This window comes from Ostrinia nubilalis, chromosome 20, assembly GCF_963855985.1.
Source record: "Ostrinia nubilalis chromosome 20, ilOstNubi1.1, whole genome shotgun sequence".
Classification (NCBI taxonomy): Eukaryota; Metazoa; Arthropoda; class Insecta; order Lepidoptera; family Crambidae; genus Ostrinia; species Ostrinia nubilalis.
Window position 1 is genome coordinate 2,041,755 of NC_087107.1, and position 20,879 is coordinate 2,062,633.

Sequence of the window (20,879 nt, forward strand, 5' to 3'; positions counted from 1 at the left end):
CTTAATTTTTTTTTTATCTTTTTTTTGGGTTGACTCTTCTCAGATTTCTTTTTTTTGACAGATTCCCTATTAGTTGCAGATATTTGAAAAAAATAATCACCTTCCTATCTTTGATGCAAGATACAAAATTTTTGCTAGAAACATAAAAAATATGCTTTTAGCAGAACATTCTAAAATTTTCAACTGAAATGTATGAGAAAAAAAAAGAATTTCCATAGGTCCAAAATAATTTTTAAAACTGCGCAGTTTTCTGAACTTTCATAACAACACAAAAAAACATGTACTTAACAGGTCATTATTTTCTGTAATCGCTCTACTAAAGTAGTAAGTCAGAGATTCCGTTACATGTTTTTGACTTTCTTAGGACTAACTAATGTTTGCAATCCACTAAGTGTACGTTACGTAGAACACGTTTAGAGACAATAACTGAACAGAACATTTTTTATCCACAACGAGGAAGCTCTTGCCCTTCATCTGACCTGATGGAAAGTTGGAAACTGCTGGATGATCAGCGAGCTTCACCCGGAATCCTAAACCACAGAGGAATTGGCTGTCCTAAATAGGTAGTCTTACCATTAGCCCACAGTGGTGATTGTTACTTTACGATTAAATTTGATATACCTACCTATTAGAGTGTGAAAGGAAAGAGAAAGAGTTTGTGTATGAGTGTGTGTGTGTGAGTGTGTGTGTGTGTGTGTGTGTGTGTGTGTGTGTGTGTGTGTGTGTGTGTGTGTGTGTGTGTGTGTGTGTGTGTGTGTGCGTGTGTGTGTGTGTCTGTGTGAGAGAGAGAGAGAGAGAGAGAGCAAAAAAGGGTGTAATGATTTAATTTAAAGTAAATGTTCAAAATGTCCGTCGCTGACCTGAATGCACATTCGACAACGACGCAAAACAATAAATTATTCGTAAATTTACAAAAGCTTCTTGCATTCTAATATGGTTTATCATCAAAATTTTCATATTCCCTTTTGTATACCACATGAAGAGCAAGAGCTTCCACGTTGTGGATAAAAAAAATCCTTTCAGTTATTGTCTCTAAATGTGTTCTACATAACGTAAACTTAGGGGATTGCAAACATTAGTTAGTCCTAAGATAGTCAAAAACATGTAACGGAATCTCCGACTTACCACTTTAGTGGAGCGATTACAGAAAATAATGGCCTATTAAGTACATGTTTTTTTTGTGTTATTATGAAAGTTTAGAAAACTGCGCAGTTTTTAAAATTATTTTGGACCTATGGAAATTCTTTTTTTTTTCTCATATTTTTCAATTGAAAATTTTAGAATGTTCTGCTAAAAGCATATTGTTTATGTTTCTAGCAAAAATTTTGTATCTTGCATCAAAGATAGGAAGGTGATTATTTTTTTCAAATATCTGCAACTAATAGGGAATCTGTCAAAAAAAAGAAATCTGAGAAAAGTCAACCCAAAAAAAAGATAAAAAAAAATTAAGCCACTAGGTCATGAAATTTGAAAAAATCACAAAATTAACGATAACTTCTAAACTACGAAAAATCGTAGAACATACATGGGGGTGAAATCGATAGGTCTATTCCTCACCTATCACCTGCCTTCGGCTTGACACCTTACAAGAAACACCCTGTATAATGTACAATTGTACATGTATGTTTTTTACTGTTTTACGCAACAACTACTTAACAGATTTTGTTGAAACTTTACAATATTGTCGTTTATACATCAAAATAATAAATGGCTAGTTATAATAACATTTATTTTACCATAAATAAAAAAAAACTTAGAAAATAAAATATTTTGTTTTATTTTTGATTACTCTGACTCCCAACTTTGATTACCCCGACCATGAAAATTTTGATGTCGCATAACTTTTTATTCCTGCTTGCTACAGATGGGCCAATATAAAAAATATGCTCGTAATAATGTATATTTTGAAATGTTTTACCTAAACTTACTCTAAATTCAAAAATAAAAAAGGTCGGGGTAATCAACAAAATAATCCAGATCCGGAGAATGACCGTTAAACAAGAAGTGTCGACGTAAACAATAATTTTTGATGCGAAACGATTCCATAAAAAATATGTTTTATATCGTCGTAAAACTTTATATTCCTCACTTTTCCAGCCGGTGTGAAGTTGGCGCATTCGCATAAAACTTAATGTTATTTTATACTACCGATTATTTAACTATTGACCTATAATAACTTCAAACCACACAAACACAAACTCAGCTCAATCGGCCCAGCCGTTCTCGAGTTTTAATCAGACTAACGAACATCAATTCATTTTTATTTATATAGATAGATTAGTATAATGGCACATGTAATACATCAGGTTAGTATGTATAGGCTGTAGAAGCAAGCCTGTCAACTGTTAACCACTAATGCACGGATATGACAGCGTCGCAGCATCTATTAACAAGCTCTCAGGGGAACGTACCGAGCCATGACATTCAATATTTACTGCAGTATTGATGGCCTTGGCAGAATTTCAATATACGTACTCTTCGTGTATTAAACAAGCTATGTCCGCTGCACGTGCTAATTCTGGATCATCATCATCACCTTTTCAGCCACTGGACGTCCACTGCTGAAGACAGGCCTCCCCCAATGACTTCCACATCGCCCGGTTGGTAGCGGCCTGTATGTAGCGCCTTCCTGATACCTAAATCTGAATACTGTTCTACTAAGTACCTACTTGATTTGGCAGCGAGAATCGAATGTCTGCAAGCAATTCGCAATTCCATTCGCAAAGTTAAGTTCGCGAACGAACATAAACTTTTACCTGCAGTCGCAGGAAGCACCCGGATGCGGGCAGCGCAAGCCGGTCATTATGGAATCCTTGGGCGAGATCATTGTTGGAATGATACATTTTTACTCCATCCAATAATAAAATTGAACACTGGATTAAAATGGCATTTCGTAATAAATGACAATTTAAACCAGACTTCAACAAGGGTGTAACTTTTATTAATGGGGTATGAATTTTAATTACTCTTTGGACTTGTGGATTTTCCATGAAATTAACATTAATGATAATGAAGGCTCAATAATATTAATGTTGTGTAAAAATATAAATAATTTCATTATGTGTTTGTGTACATAACTCTTTAATAAAACTAGATTACAATGTACAATTACTAGCGACCACCCGCGACTTCGTACGCTTGGATCCCGTTTTACCCCCTTAGTTTCGTAAAATCCATTCTTAGTGCGCCTACCTACGTTCTAAAAGGAACCCCCATGCAAGGGACTCCTAGCACTTGTAGTTTCTGAGATTTCGTGATAAGTGAGTGAGTAAGTCAGTCAGTGACCCTTCGCTTTTATATAGACAAAAAGTAAGTAGGTAAGTGATGTCACAAAAAAGTTATTTATTTTTTGTCAAAGAAAACTTCAATCTGGCATTATATATCATGGCAATAGCAATATGAGGGCTCTCGTTTGCAATCCAGGCACTTAAGGTTTGAGGATTGCCGGCTTATCTCCACTCAGCCACTGCAGAGGATCGGTTCTTGTGACGAGAGACGCCGCGGGCTTGAGTAGTATTCGGATACAAAATGTTGGCTTTTTAACACGTTGAGTGCGAAACCAGGTCTATAGACCTTGTGTACGTCTCGCTTACCGTGCGGCTAAGAAAATTATAGTCTTCCTTGTCGTGCGAAAGGCATAACTTCAATTGGGTCCGGTGTAGGAAAGTGATGAATATATATCTATGATGTATTCATAAAATAGAATCCAATGATGTACCTACCTTAATACCAGGTTTTTAGACCTGGTACCGCACGGAAGTAATAAAATATCTTCACAATGCGAAACCAGGTCGAAGCACCTTGTACCCTGCGCACCTGGTACCGCACCCCACGCTAGCTTCGTGCAGCCAGTGTTGCCTCGCATTCGTAAGAAACGCACATGTCGACATGGCGTCAAGAGAAACAAACAAAATCAAAACTGCAAATTGATTATAATTTAATTTGCTACACGATTTATTGCTAATTTAAATAATGTTTTTCGTGACAAACATTTGAAGTTGTAACTAAATGTTATTAAATAATATGTTTTCTTTAAATATAGCTTATTTAAGTATTTATGAACGTATGTCTTATTTGTAAAATATTTAGACTAAATTATTAAAACATCTTTGTTTGTTACTTTTTTAAATTTTTGTTAAAACTTAATTTAAACTATCGATATTTGTATTTCACATCCCTAGAATACCCACCAGACTTCCCTAATTCAGTGCGGCACAGGGTGCATAAGCCTTGTATTTTGAATATAGCTATAATTTTTATACTAAACAAGTTATTCACGAACGCCTTCAGGTGTATGTCAATAAATGCATTATTATTAATATTCAAAGAAAAAAAACACAATATCTATTAACATGAAGCCAAAAATAAAATTAATATATCTTAAATATTACAAGGTCTTTAAGCCTTGTGCCGCCACAATGTAAGTTTTAATACCAGGTTTACTGACCTTGTACCGTAGGAATGGAAAGTATTAGAAAGTTACTGCCGCAGCAAAGGTGTTAAAGGAGCTTCTTTGGGTGTACTTACTCTACTCGTGTGACAAGGAAGCTATTAAAATTTTAATATGCAAATCAAAGCTAAGACTGTCTAACTGGAAACGTAAATACGAGTACCTACCTAACAGGATAAAGTACAATCTATGCTAACAGCATTCTTTCCAGCGTGGGGAATGCCTCTGGTAAATTAGAGAATAGAGAAGATCTTTTTCCTTCAGTAGAAACTAGTAAATGACCTGATCATAAAGATTTCGACTGATATAGTTAGTCTGCAGATTTGACATCGCTCAAATCCCCTTGATTATATAAATAACACATAGAAATTACACTATGCACCTACTACATTATATTATACCCCACCTGTCCATCAAACCTAAGACTATTGAGTCCAAATCTCTGACCACTGGAGCAAGGCATCACAAATTACACTAATCATTTCTATTCCTACCCTACATAAACCAGTTTTAGCTAATTGGACTACCCCGCTAGACGTAGGCTTATTGATCTTGATTCTTGATTCCCAAATGGATTAGTACACGTTAGTCTGAATGCTATATCAGCTGTTAATTGTATTACAAGATGCTCTATTAAGTATATTACATGGATAGGTACTATCCATGTAATATACTTTTTTTTTTACATAAATGTGATTGGCAGAGCCTGCCTAGCAAAATTTTGGTGGATAAAAATCTTATTTCGATTTAATACTTACTCATCTATTACTTCAAAGCAAATAAAAAGTACTCCATCAATTTTAGTTCGAACTCCTACAATGTATTTTGTATTTTGTTTAGTTTTACCAAAGGACTTACGTATTTTTGATTTATTAAATCCTTTTAAAAAAAATGACGAGAATAATAAATACCCATTTTGGGTAATCATTTTATCTAACTCTACCACTAGAGTTCATTACTTAGGTTTCATGTAGCCATTGTATAAAAAAGACGTCTAAATTACGCGTAGTTATTATCAAAACTTAAATTTCAAATACAAAATAAATATTTTCATTGTGACCGAAATTGCACAAAGTTGTCACACCATTCCAGCGGTTCCCCACAAGTGCATTCAACTAGTTGCACCGATGTATCACAATGGGTCGCAGTTTGGAGTTTTTAAACGGATGCAACTATGTATACTGTACTAGTTACTAGAACTAGTAGTTTGTTGGGCGCCATAATTTTTCGTTTTTGTGTAACAAAGCGTGGTGAAAACTTTTACTTTTATTATCTCTTATCGTTGAATGAATACAAAGCTATGGTCACTATGGTAGCTCTTTTTATTCTAATAGAGAGAGAGAGACAAAAGTTCATATGTTTGATGACGTGCATCCATTACGAAATCGTGGGTAAGCACATTTTTCATTGTCAATAACAAAATCAAAAACAAAGCTCAATGAATGTGGAAGCTGCATAAACGAGAAAAAGCTCTATTGACCGATTTCAGTCCAGAGTTTTGTTAAGTGGTATTTCTGATTTTGTTTTTAAAGAACTCAGTCTGTATTTGACAAGGTATAAATGCCGTATCGGGACACTTGCGCGAAAGACACTAGCGTGAAAGACATTAGCGCGAAGACACTAGCGCGATAAGCCATAGTGTCTTTCGCGCTAATGTCTTTTCGCGCTATAGTCCATTCGCGCTAGTGTCTTTTGTCGCTAGTGTCCATGCGCGCAAATGGCTTTTCGCGCTAATTTCTTTCGTGCAAGTGTACCAGAACCGGTAAATGCTAATGAGACTTCTATGAGGTAGGTAATTAATAAACAAATTGATGAGTGAATTCTGAGTGTGTGGTTTTGTGTGTAATCTTTGCACATTGCGAATACTCTCTATAATTATATCATCCGAATTTTAGTATAATGTAATTAATACCTACCTAAAACAAGACTTGAGTACTGATACATTTCTCGAAAACATTGCGGATCTTAATCAATTTCCTGGAAAGACGAGTGAGATAAGTAAAAGTTATTAACGTAAGAGTATATTCCATGTTATTTGAATCGAATAAGGAAGATCTGAAAGCTCAATCCGGCACTTATGTCAGTCTTTGAGGCAGCGTTGAGTAGGTGGCTTGTTATACAGGGTGTAATGCAATTAACGCCAAGTCTCTTAGGGTTGTATTACACTGGCGATTTACGAGCTTAAAGCGAGTGCGACACGATAGAGTAGTCATCAGATTCTTATTTTCAACCGACTTCAAAAAAGGAGGAGGTTCTCAATTCGACCCGTATGTTTTTTTTTTTTTTTTTTTTTTTTCTATGTTTGTTACGCGATAACTCCGCCAATTATGAACCGATTTGAACAAATCTTTTTTCGGCGTATAGGTAATACCTCAAGGGTGGTCCCATTTAAATTTAATAATAAAAAAAAACAACCCCCAAGGGTGGAAAATTGGGGATGAACTTTTTTATACGCAATATCTCCGCCGATTATAAACCAATTTGAACGATTATTTTTTTGTTGAATAGGTATTATCAAAAGGGTGGTTTCATGCGAATTTGAAGAAAATATTTCACCCCCAAGGGTGGAAAATTGGGGATGAACTTTTTTATACGCAATATCTCCGCCGATTATGAACCAATTTTTTTTGGTCTCAGTGTACTGCCTACCTTCAGTGGTAACATCAAGGTAATAATTAGTTAACTAAAAAGCAAGAAATAAGTAAAATTTTATAAAAAAAAATAAAACCGACTCCAAAAAACCTACACTAAAACGTAGAAAAATAATTACTAATTACCTACTTATTTATTAGGACGAATTATTAATATTTATGTAGGTATACCATGTTTGATACTTTTGGAGTCGGTGCAGGCAAACTTTACATGTTTCATAATCTTGGCACCGACTCCAGAAGTATCAATCATGGTATACCTACATAAATATTAATAATTCGTCCTAATAAATAAGTAGGTAATTAGTAATTATTTTTCTACGTTTTAGTGTAGGTTTTTTGGAGTTGGTTTTATTTTTTTTTATAAAATTTTACTTATCTTAACAAAACCCTTTTAAAATTAGTAATCTTCAGAACTGTCGACTCTATACATAAATGATTTTACGGCTCTCCCATACCATAATATCCATTTGAACAAACTTACTGTTTAATTATCTGAAAAACTTACCATCAGGTGAGATATAGGCCATGAGCTTCCTCGTGGATAAAAAATAAACATGCAACAAACGAGATACAAATATCCTATATAAAATTGTTTCTAGCCTTGACGTTTGTAGGCTTGCTGCTCATATTTGCTTGTAGCAAGTTATAAATGCACTCTTGCTACGAAAACCGTAGCAGGCTTTCGTAGTCCCTCGAAAAGTACTAGTATGATAGGTATAGTCTTTAGATGTTGTAGGTACAAGAAAAAAAACCAAAAAAGAAGAGAAAAACAATCAAACATTTTATTTAGTTCATTATAAAAAAAGTTAACTTTAAAATTTTATTGTAGTTGAAGTTTTCTAAGATGTAATTTTTTTGACGCCATATCTCTAGTCTTTCAGATTTTACTCCATTAAGGAATTTGAAATGTACTCCTATCGCCCTCTTTCTCTCTCTCTCCTATAAGGGAAATGCTGGTTTACAAGGTATTTGAACCAATTGCCTTAATTTTAGACCGCAATGAAGCCAGCACCACTGTGCAGACAAAATTGCAAGCAAGGCTAATAGAGTTCCTAACTCGAGCCGCGGCGCGTGACTTAATCTAAAACTAGCCTTACATCTAAGACTTGACTGCACATTGAGACACATTGCAATGGTCTAAGTCCAAAGTAGGTACGGCCACAATTACAAAACATTAAACTAAGTATGTAAAAGCTTTAAATCTCTTAAAACTAAATCTGATTATCTACATTTATGTCACCAAACTAGTGATGTATTAGATAGGTAATATAAAGGGATTTTTATGCCATAAAGAAAAAGGCATGTATTTCACCGCAATTTATTTTAATTAATGTTTTTGAGTTGATGATAGTTGAAACAATAACACTTTACAGGACACGTTATGAAACAAGGGTTAAACCTAAATAAATAAATAGACATTTCATTTTTTCCGTTTAAATTCCCTTTTAAACTACTATTTGATTTATTTTAGCCCCAAAAACATCTGTTCCGACGAAATAAATAAGAAGTTTTAAATGGTAAGAAATCGTCCCAGCAAATACATTTACCGAACAAAAGGAAAATAAAAATATCATTCCGACCTCTATTGGGAAAAAGTGTTTCCCTATATTCGAGAAGGGATCTATCGAACTATCCGATCCGCAAAGGACTGCCGGCCATTATGTAGTGCCCTTCTGATTTGAGACTGTTTTACAAAAAATAAATAAAAAACGAGAGGCATTTTTTGTCTGGGAAAGTTGGCGGAGGCGACCCAGTGGGCTGTGTATTATTGTGACAATTGCTGGGACTGTTTATTCGTACAACTACGTGTTAGGTTATACGATTTTGATGCAAAATCGTATGAAGTAAAAGGCATAAGATTCCACAGTAAAGTTGATATGGTCAATAATGGTCATCTCTACTTTAATGTTTTGAGCAGAAAACTTAAGAGGGTCCGAAGGCAAAGCTGTTTTTGTAGTTAGTTCATCATCATTTCAGTCATAGGATGTCCACTGCTGAATATGGCCTCCACCAATTCCATATTGACCGGTTGATAGCGGCCTGCATCCAGCGCCTTCCTGCTTCCTTTCGTCAGTCCACCTTGTGAGTGGACGTCGCTGCACTTATGAAGTTAGTTACTTAATTTATTGTATAGGTATAATTAAATCTAGGTTCACTCATCGATAACACTTTCAGACAGAAATCTAATTGATATTCACAAATAAAACATTTTTAACAGTCCAGCGATTTATTCATGTTTGGTAATAAATATGTATGTTTTGCAAATGTAAACATAAACGGACATGGTACAAAACAAATTGAAACTATTGTTTTAAATGGAAATGTAACCGTTTGCTTTCAGGAAATTTGCAATATTGAATCATGATGCAGCAAGGTTGCATTTCAAAAAATTGCATAGTAATAGTTCGATACATTTAAGCCTTATATATTTTTTTTCAGCAGGTTACTGTCTGTGTCGTTGTAGAAATATTCTTTATCATATTAAGAAAAGCTGTGATTTTGAAAAAATAAACTCGACGCAGACTCGTGGCAGGGCGGGCCATTTATGTATTTTTTTTAAACAGAGATGCACACTCGCCTATATTTTATTAATTATTACGTATTACAAACAACGCTATGCCTGCCTCTGTGTGACGTCACATATAACCAGTGTGAGTGCGAGAGAAAGCGTGATATATATACTATTTTTTTACTACACCGTCTTTCACGAGTCTTTGCGCCTATAAGTAAAGGAACAATTTCATTTCAATCAGTTTGCGTTTGCGTACCTTCTTCAATTGTGTGAGTCGTGACAACAAATCACATCCCTACTGCCAGATTTCATAAGCCACTATAGCCATCTGATATGACTCAATCAGACCCAGATCTAGATCCCTCACCTTCCTTTCCGCACAATCAAAACGATTCAATCCCTAGAATCTTAGAAAGTTCTTCATTTTCCCACCGGGGAATACAATAAGTCTAGACCGGAATAGACCTAGGTCGAGAAGGTCCAACTCTAACCACTCGAAAAAGGATCTTATACTTCCAATATGTTTTCTAACATCACGAAAAATGTATGATCTACTTTAGGACCCAGATTTATTTTTATTTAATTCAGAAAAACAAATAATGTATATCTATAAAAGCGGAAGCTCACTGATTGACTGACTGATTGACTCACTCACTCATCAATCTCAGAAGCTACAAGTGCTAAAAGTCTCAAATTTTGCATGGGGGTTCCTTTTAGAACGTAGGTGCTCACAAAGACGGGATTTTGCAAAATTCAACTCCTAAGGGGGTAAAACGGGATCAACGCGAACGAAGTCGCGAGCGGCGGCTAGTTACTTAATATAGATTATACCAGTATTATTTAACCATAATTAATATTACTGATTATGTAACCAGTTCGGTTCGTTCAGATTCTAGGTAAACAGGCTAATCAATATCATCTTCCTAACTCAATATAATCTTTGTGCTTTGGGGAAAATAACTTTACCATTCATTAGTACACCTTCCTAAATAACCTAGATTTATTTCGTAATAATTTACGAGTAATAAAGAAGAAGAAAGTTAGGTCCCTTTTCACCACTTGCTGGTAGACTGGTAGAGTCTCTGACAGTCTATTAGAAACTTATCTGTCAGATAAATAAGTGAATTGACTTGGTATCACATGTGCCTCTGATATGTTTTTTTTTTGTTTTTTATGTGACAGGAGGCAAACGAGCAGATGGATCACCTGATGGTAAGTGATTACCGTCGCCCATGTGGTAGATAGTCACTGGTAAATGTCACAATAATATTTATCTAAAAGTTCATCAGAACCTAGTGAGTCTTACGCCCGTATTCACAAACATTACTATGAGGTGTCACAGTGCACGTGGACACACAGGGTGACACACGAACCAATCACAGAACTCTATTAACGCTGTGCGTTCGATTTGCCGCTTCACTTAAGTAAGCATGGTTTGTAGATACGGACGTTAGGTTCTGTTACTTTTCTATTTTCTTTAAAAGTGTATCAGGAGCAAACTTCGTTCTTTCTTTTCTAATGTTCATACGTGACGTCACAATATAATTTAGATTTATAGCGAGTCTGTGACGTCATCGTTGGTTAGTTCTTCCTTCGAGCTGGGAAAATATTTACTTGTTAAGTGTATGACTTTTAATAGATTTATAGCTACTTTGTATCGCGAGAATATTCTGCACTTTAGGTTTCATATTTTCTCATTGTTATGTTACCTATTAAGTAATAAAAAAGTCATGAAATCCATAAGCATATAAAAAAGACAAGATTAAAATACATAGATACATATAAAGTACATAATTATTTTATTAGTAACATGAATTTACACAGGCACTAGTAAGTATTTCATAATAAACAAAATTGTTTTTTGATGTGAGTAATAAAATAAATTAATGTTTCGTTTATTTAATTGATATAAATATTTCAATTGATTTTATGGACTCATCCGAACAGTAAAATGGTATTTCATTTATAAAAGTTACTATTAATAAAAGTTTATGTAAATTAAAAATGCTCTACGTGTTTTGTTCGAATGAATAATTTGATAAAGCGATTCATCAACTTGCAACGTGTGAAACTTACTAAACCGTGACAAACCGACTTTGTGGCAAAACAATCAATGCATTTGGGAGCAAACGCTCCTTAGTTAGGTAAGAAACTACATATTCTAAAGATCTACACTTTTAAATGCAGGTGTCATTATCTCAGAAATAAACTAGGATGCTTTAGTATTGTTGAAAGCGAACACACTACCGCCCCTGGAGACCAAACTGAGTACGCTTCGACAAGTGTTGTGAGAGAGATAAGAACTTATTTGTATTGTTAACTGAATGGACAATTTTATCTAGAACATTGGTTCCCAAACTTATTTGAGACGCGCCCCCTTTCGATTATACAAAAAATTCCGCGGATTATTTATTGGTCGTATCGAGCAGTCTGGAATGCATTCTCTCAGCGGTCGCAGGTTTCTTACAGATGGTCCGCGTCTTTGCGCCCTTATATTGTGACGTGACAGGGCTTACAAATATGAAGTATCGCTGAAGTTTGACCGTCACAAAATCATCATGGCCGCTCTCATACCTCAGACACTGACTGAATTAAGCGCTAGGTCCATAAAACCAACACTCTTATAGGTTAAAAGAACGGATAATCCCAACTAATATTATAAATGCGAAAGTAACTCTGTCTGTCTGTCTGTTACGCTTTCCCGCTTAAACCTCGCAACCGATTTTGATGAAATTTGGCATAGAGATAGTTTGAGTCCCGGGAAAGAACATAGGATAGTTTTTATCCCGGTTTTTGAAACAGGGACGCGCGCGATAAAGTTTTTCTGTGACAGACAAAATTCCACGCGGGCGAAGCCGCGGGCGGAAAGCTAGTACCTATATAATTCATTTATTTATGTCATAAAAAGTTATTTTTTCAAATTGTGATGAAATTTTTATTGTAAACAACTTTACCAGTTACTTCACTGAAAAGTCTTTGGTTACAACTTCAAGTTTTAACGATGGGGTAACACCATGGCAACAAACAATCTACAAGTTAGTTATACTTTCAATGGGGTTCTGGACCAAAGTTACAATTTAGTTTTTATGAAAGTCTTAAGACTCAAGAAAAACTTTATTTTGGACAATTTCGAACACTCATATTATGCTGTACCTATTCATATAATGCTGTACCTAATCATATTTGAAAACAAAACATACGAGTCTGTTAGTTAGTTAGCACGCTAGTTAGTAACCACGTTCTAAAGACACTTTAGTCTAGTATTGTCTCGGAAATACTAGGATGCGCACGTATTGTTAAACTTAACACACTACCGCCCCCTGGAGAGCGAGAACACGTTTCGACAACTTAGTATTGTCACGGAATAGATTAGTTCCTTGTAAGAACCAGCATTTAACAAATTGCTCTAGTTCCTTGGTAATAAAGTGCAGATTAGCTGAGTACCAGTTATGTATTGCAACTTTGCAACTAGCGTCTTTTGAAGAGTAGGCGCACACCGTTGATTTTTAGTTGGCCGATAGTTGTGCCCGATTTTAAATTGTATGAAGAATCGGCCAAATCGAATCGGCGTAGTGTGCGCACACATACATGCCCATACTAATCAACTGCCCGACTAAACTATCGGCCGACGAAAAATCAACGGTGTGCGCCTACGTTAAACCATTAGGTAAACCAATCATACTTATCACAAATCATAATATCGTCGACGTCGTCAAACAGCGTCGCATGTCTTCATCCGTATAACCTATTTTTGAGCATTAAACTACTCGAAAGTAGCTCCATTATATGACTATTATTTTTCGAAATTCATAAACATATCGAAGCTACAGAATCAAACACCGACGGATGTGATAATTCTAACGCAGTTTACAGACGTGTTCTTTTTTATCAACCGATTTTCGATTCGTCGTTGTTCGACGACGACGACGATATTTGCACCGCTTTCACATAGTCGCATATGAGAATAATGGTCCTTGCGATGACCAAACTTCTCAAACGTGGAAGCATGTCCCCGATTTGTAATACAACGACAAAATCACGAAATTACTTCCTCCATGCTCAACGTAGAACCTTACATCTTACAGATTTGATTAAAAGAGAAGAAACTGTCAAAAGCTTTCAAAAATTCATCACCTATATTGTAAATCAACTAAAAGAATTTAAGAAAGAAGAAAGAACGTAATCCAACGCATCCCAAAAAATAGCACACAGTCTGTCTTGCAACCGGAGTAATCCAATAGCACCTTTTGCAAGGCATAACAAAAGCTCATATTAGAAAAAAACATGAATAACCTTAAAAATAGATTTCTAATGTATCAAAAATAGATTTCCTTATAATGGTGACGATTTACGATTGAAAATATACTAGTCATCACGCATGAAAAAGACTGGGACAAAAAAGTGTTCTGTGGTAGAGCCCGTTCGTTCATATTTTTCAACGTAGGTATGTAGGTACGTACTTACTTGGATGCAAAAATTGATCATAGTGTTCTTACGAAATATTGAGAGAGCACCGAATTCTTTTGTGCGAATAAGGAAAGTGTATCAAACTTAAATAAAGTTTTACCATAGCTGATGTTTTTGGTCATAGTACCTACAAAGGGATATAGGACTAACTTCTGGAATTAACAGAGCTAAAATCATTTATAAGAAAAATATTGCCTCTACAAAATATCCATATCATTTGAAATTTAAATGTTAACTAAGTAATAATTATGACTTAACAAACAATTCCTCGTGTGTAATGTATCCCCAGCTCGATATCCATTGAATCAGGTTACCCACAGGCCTGCAACGGCATTCCTAACCTTGTGGGTAGTAGAACAGTCGGAATCGGCAGCGACCACTTAACTAGGTCAGGAGTGCATCGCATTGCACGAGGCGTAAGTCCAGTTGTGGGCTCAATTATTAATTATTTTAATATGTTTTATGTATTACTAGCTGTGCCCGCGACTTCGTACGCGTGAAACCCCGTTTTCGTAACATTTTTCATTGTTGTTCTGCTCCTATTGATCGTAGCGTGATGTTGTATAGTATAGCCTTCCTCGATAAATGTGCTATCTAACACTGAAAGAATTTTTCAAATCGGACCAGTAGTTCCGGAGATTAGCGCGTTCAAGTAAACAAACAAACTCTTCAGATGTATATATATATATTAGAATAAATAGTATAAATTTTCAGTCGAGTCTTAAATAAATCTGAGCTATTCCAGTAGACCAAACATAAGCTTTTCTTAATTGATTACTAGCAATTTGTGAATATCTCAGAACCTTAAAAAAAAGTGACTTAATACATCGTAGTACCCTATCATCGTATAATCTACATTCATGCAAAGGGGTTGGTATGAGAAGCACTGGATCCAGTCGGTTTATTTTAAAAAGTGAATCTTGTTTCACATTAGGTAGGTTTGTGTGATTAAAATATCTAATTACTCGTACGAATTACCATGTTTATTGCGAAACCATACTTTTGTTTCAGCCAAACGATGTCCACTGCTGGGCAAAGGCCTTCCACTCGTACGAATTACCATGTTTATTGCGAAACCAAACTTTTGTTTTAGCCAAATGACGTCCACTGCTGGACAAAGGCCTTCCCCAAGCTTTTCCACAAAGACCGGTCTTGCGCTACCTGCATCCAGAACATCCCGCGACCTTCACAAGATCGTCGGTCCACCTATGATGTTACCCACTGAATAAAATACCACTCAGTGTAACTGATGTGCGTAGTCCATAATACAGTTTATTTTAGATTTAATTCGTACTTTTTGTTTTTGCCGCAACGTCGTACCTGTCACTCTTAATCCACACGTCTGAGGGAACTCCGTTTGCAATGAAAAGTGCTTACGACAGCACGTTGAGCTTTACACTGTTGGTTCTTATGTAGCTGTAATACAGGCGAATTTGCAATGACAATGTGTAATCTGATATGCTTGTATTACGCTAAGTACTTCTTCATTATCGTTTGTCATGACGTCAAATCAATCCATCCATTTGTTATATTATTCTGTCTGTGATGACGGTTTGCTTTTTGTGACAGGGATTTTTACCTGTCTGTCACAATTTTAGGCAATAAATGCGAAAATAAACTGTTTTAAATTAATGTAATCCCAACTAATATTATAAATGCGAAAGTAACTCTGTCTGTCTGTCTGTCTGTCTGTCTGTCTGTCTGTTACGCTTTCCCGCTTAAACCTCGCAACCGATTTTGATGAAATTTGGCATAGAGATAGTTTGAGTCCCGGGAAAGAACATAGGATAGTTTTTATCCCGGTTTTTGAAACAGGGACGCGCGCGATAAAGTTTTTCTGTGACAGACAAAATTCCACGCGGGCGAAGCCGCGGGCGGAAAGCTAGTCTACTTATAAAAACGAAATCTCAGAAACAAAAAGAGTCTAAAATGTTGCATGGGGGTTCCTTTTAGAACGTATGTGCTCACTAAGACGGTATTTTGCAAAATTCAACCCCTAAGGAGATAAAACGAGATCCACGCGTACGAAGTCGCGGGCGGCTGCTAGTTATTACTATTTGTACCGTTGTTTCAAAGGTAGGTGACATAATTTTAACAAGATTATGTTTATTATCCTTCGGTGTCAACTACCCTGTTAACATTACACAGCAAATGAGTGTAAGCGGTGCAGAAATGAGCAACCTTTTGCAAAATATTTCTCTTTTTAAAACGTCTTTGTTAACTGTCACTGAAAACTGGTGACTCTATCAAATCGTCACAGTGTCCTCCAAATTTCTTCCATATTTTTCGGAAAATCACGTTTATTCAAATCAAATACAATATCAAAACCAAACTGGAAACATATTCATAAAGTGATTTACTCAGGTATTGTACTGAATCCCATAGGAATCGATCCCGGCATCTTTGAGAGTCAAGATTGCACTGCTCTATACCGTGGAGGAGTAAAAGGTGCGTTTTATGGATCTACGCTTAAAAGTCGATTCAAATCAGGCTTAGTTTGAAGCTTTAAGTATTTGGTTAAATTTTAATTATTTGTAGGTACCAATCATAGGACTCATTAAATGACTGAGATTAACTCGGGTTTTGAGTTGTTCAATAAGTACACGTCTATGTAAGTGTTAACTTCAAATCATAATCAAAAGTAAACATTTTAAGCAGTTGGGAACTTCATCATTTCTACAGAACTTTGTATTAATGTCACCGGAACAAAAGACTATTATTTTTAGATGAAAGGACCTGTCATTCAGCCCTTTCTGAAAGTTATAGCAAAGCTGTGGTTTTGTTTCACATAAATATTGATCGCTAAGTCAATTTATGATACTTTTTCCTAGGAATTTTAAAATAAGATACAAACAACCCTGTAAGCATCTTGAAAACTGAGAACGATTTCAGTATCTACCTAAGATGCAATTATAATGTAAAGGAATGAAACGAAATGGACTATAGTGTGAGGAATAAACCTTTATTTAGATTAGGATAAAAGCGTTTTTGTTTCTAATGAGTCACCCATTAAAAGGTAAACCATTTATTTAGATCGACAATATTATGTTATTGTATAAATTGTATTCCATGCAAGTTCATAATAAGAAAGCAAAGTAACTAATGTCAGAATGTATCCATCCACAAAGAGCTTCGTGTGAAAGACAGACTATCGTCAAATGTGCAACTACGAATACTGAAGTTCTTTGGTCACGTCTCTAGAAATGAGAACTCGATGGAGAGACTGGTGGTTCAGGGCCAGGTGGAAGGCAAGAGAGCACGCCAACTCGCTGGATAGACACCAAAAACGGGACTATTCCCACCTCTCGTTCCCACCGCTGCAACTCCTGTCTATAGCTTGACCGCCAACAAAAACCCAACCAGTGAAGGGCAAGTTTGTCCCAGGGGAAAGCTAAACTGTCATTGGACTCGCAACGAAATTAATCAGAAGGACATAGGAGGAGTTCGAAGTTAAGGTTCGTTCTCCGGAAAAAATTGACACCATCACAAATAGGCTACTGAGTCCCCATGGTGGACTGGTCCAGTGTAACCGTCAGAAACAGAAGGACATCGCCAGGAGAGCTACCCTCGGAGATGACATCGAACACCCCACCGTGTACCTCGTCAGCGCAACCACGACCACTCTGACAAGAGTGCCCGACTAAGAAGAAGAAGAAGCAATTTGGTATTTTGCTCATTAAGCACTTACAGGGCAGATATGTACCATCCTAGACTGCATCCCACTTAACATCAGGTGCGATTGTGGTCAAATACCTGCCTTGTTATGCATAAAAAAAAATAATTAGTAGTTGGTTAAAGAAATACAAACTCGTTGCATTTTATCTGCACTTACGTGCTTTTCGCTACAAAACAACTTATGCGAACCGTTTTTATGTTAAATGTAATAAAAAAAAACAAAATAACAGCCCTTGTGACACTTCTTGCAATGGATAGATGGATGGCATTTATAACATTCCTGATTCCCATAGCCATGTCAGCCAACAAGCCACAATATCAATATCGTTGTAATGTGAACATTGAACGAATAACCCAGCTTTTTGCATATTGATTGACATGAATAAGGAAGGGAATAGTTGTTATTGGATTATTTCCGAGAAACTTTCAGACTTCGCGAGAAAGTTATTTACTACTAGCTTTCCGCCCGCGGTTTCGCCCGCGTGAAATGTTGTCTGTCACAGAAAAACTTTATCGCGCGCGTCCCTATTTCAAACACCGGGATAAAAACTATCCTATGTCCTTTCCCGGGACTCAAACTATCTCTTTTCAGCCAAATTACATCAAAATCAGTTCAGTGGTTTAGGCGTGAAAGCAAGACAGACAGAGTTACTTTCGCATTTATAATATTAGTAGTAGGTATAGATGGTGTGAGAACAGTTAAATATTGTGTTATCTAACAATACAAATAAAAATAACACTCAGAATCATTGTCCCTTAAAAATAAGTTTTTCCTTGATTTCTTTTATTTTGACCAGGATTCTTTGTATGTTTTTCTTAAAAGGCGTCTTCTTCCAAAATTGTAATTTTATTGTCCTCATTGTCTGGAAGATGTCGCTTTATTGGCTATTTTATTTTTCCTGGTTTTGTGTAGTAATAAGGTGTTTTGTTATAAATGTAAAATTCTGAGCTTTTTGGAAAATATGGGGTAAACACACGTGAGCGTTGTGCCCCATATGGTTTTTTGGGCTTCAGCTGAGGGCCCCGTGGATTCAAGGGCCCTCAGTTAGGTAAGTCAAATATTTTACTATCCCATTTTTTTCTATACTTTGGATAATTAGGTGGGCCTCTAAGCAGTAGTAGCCAGGGCCCTCTAAACTCACGGTCCGGCCTGCGTTGTGCTTACAATTTAGAGTAATCTTCTGGTTCACAGCTAGTCGAGAAGACGATGTTAGGTATTTATATCTTAAACAATATTTGGAAGTATGAAATGAAGATTTTTCAAATCTTTCAAAATATATCAAGAAAAAGGTTGTGGACTCCTAGTCCAAGCCTAAACACTACGAGAGATTACGAAACCCTAACAATGAATAGTTAATAACGCGCTTAAAAATTGGACATGGGCAAGCAACCGCGGGGATGCCACTAACATTTTGATAATTTACATGTATAACTGTACTTTTGCAAGTTACTACTGGTAGAGATTTTTAACACACCGTTTTTTAATTAAGTAATTAGCTTAAAAATCTTAAGTTATTAAAGAGAAACACGGGTCTCGTCTCAACGCGATATTTTTTATATGCTCACGGCTTGAGACCCGTGTTTCTCTATATTAGTTGAAATGTAACACGAAAGTTTAAAATTTTTAATTATGATATTGTTAGTTTCACTTAGAAATTGTATGTTTGTCACAATATGTTATAAAAATTGGTAATTTTAAGCGTTTTCAGAAGCCAGTTTATTCATAGAAAATTGAAAGTCTAGTTTTCCTTTTGATTTAATTTCTTTTATACTAATTAATGTTATATGAGAATGTACTTTTCAGTGTAACTATTGTACACTCCGTAGTCTATTAGTAGGAAAAAAAGGATCGAAAAAAATTAAAACCGCAAAATTGTTTTTTCTATTAAAATCGAATTTGGGTCATATTCTTTCGGTTATCCTTATGCTTATATTTGCGATATTTGCATAAACATTTTTAGATCGAGAATCGAAGAGGCACCATGATTACAGGATTACAATTAGATTGCCGGCAATAGTAGCATGCGATATTTCCTTACAAAGCGCCATTAGACAATTTCCCCCGGAAAAAATTAGATAAAACACTCCCGTATGAATATCGATTATCAATATCTTATTCATATTCGCGGCAAATTGAATGAATATCGATACCATTTTTATGTAGCTAATGTGACGTAGAATGAAATTGAGTGCTACTGATTTTACGCACTGAAATATTTATAAGTGAAATTATATTATTGGTGTTAATTTGATGATAAATTAAAGTATCAAAACTTATTACGTGTCCTAGAAAACTTAAGTTTTCTTGTTTTAAAATTTTAATTGAAATTTCAATTAGGTAGCTGCATTATGTTGTCATCTGAAATTATTGCTGAATACTCGAACTGTTTCGAATGTTCGAATTTATCTTTTTTTTTTCAGGATACCCTAATTATAATTTAGTACGTATTCATTTCAAAATTATATCAAATAAATAAAATTCACTTACCTTAAAACTGGTCGGGGATAAAATACGCAGCTACTAACAACTCCGCATAACTTTCCGCAACTTTTACCGTGTACTGCTCGCTACGTATTCGCAGCGCGGGAAATTTTGCCAAACTGCTGGAAAGCGCGCCAAAACTCGCGTACTTACGCACCGCGCCGGCCAATCACAGCGCTCGCACGCCTCCGCTCACATCACCCAGCCAATCACCGCAAAGGCGAAACACTCAAAAACTTTAATAGGTTTTTCATGTTGCGGTAATCGTTTTAATTATCGAATGCTCTTACAGCTGATAATAGTGGATAGCCCGTGGCCATTACACGGCAATGAGGCGATAATTTCATCCTAATTTAAGCGATATGAAAAAGACCGCACTTTGCGCAGTTTTTGTTTATCAGTATCACTAAAGCTGCACTTTACTATGGTACTTAAAAAGATTAGTGTATGAAACACCTACTCGATCATTCATACAGCCTAAAGTTTTAGGATTTGGGTGAAATCCGGCTGAATCATCTGGTACTTACTTACAATTTGCTGAATAGTTTTCTGTAGTGTTTCCTGCTTTGTAGAATTTAAACCTCCATCTATGTTTTGTGATTTAGGCCCGATTTGACCAAACTTTTATTAAAAAAAAAA

At 35.7% G+C, this 20,879-nt stretch overlaps 1 protein-coding gene across 1 annotated transcript in view; it reads right to left on the minus strand.

Moving 5' to 3' along the window:
• LOC135081447 (tachykinins-like) overlaps positions 1 to 20,358 on the minus strand; it is an 84,537-nt gene extending 64,179 nt beyond the window's left edge. The window contains exon 1 of the mRNA XM_063976138.1: positions 20,247 to 20,358. The gene's annotated coding sequence lies outside the window, so the exon portion shown is untranslated. The remainder of the gene's footprint in view (positions 1 to 20,246) is intronic.
• Between the last annotated feature and the right edge of the window lie 521 nt (positions 20,359 to 20,879).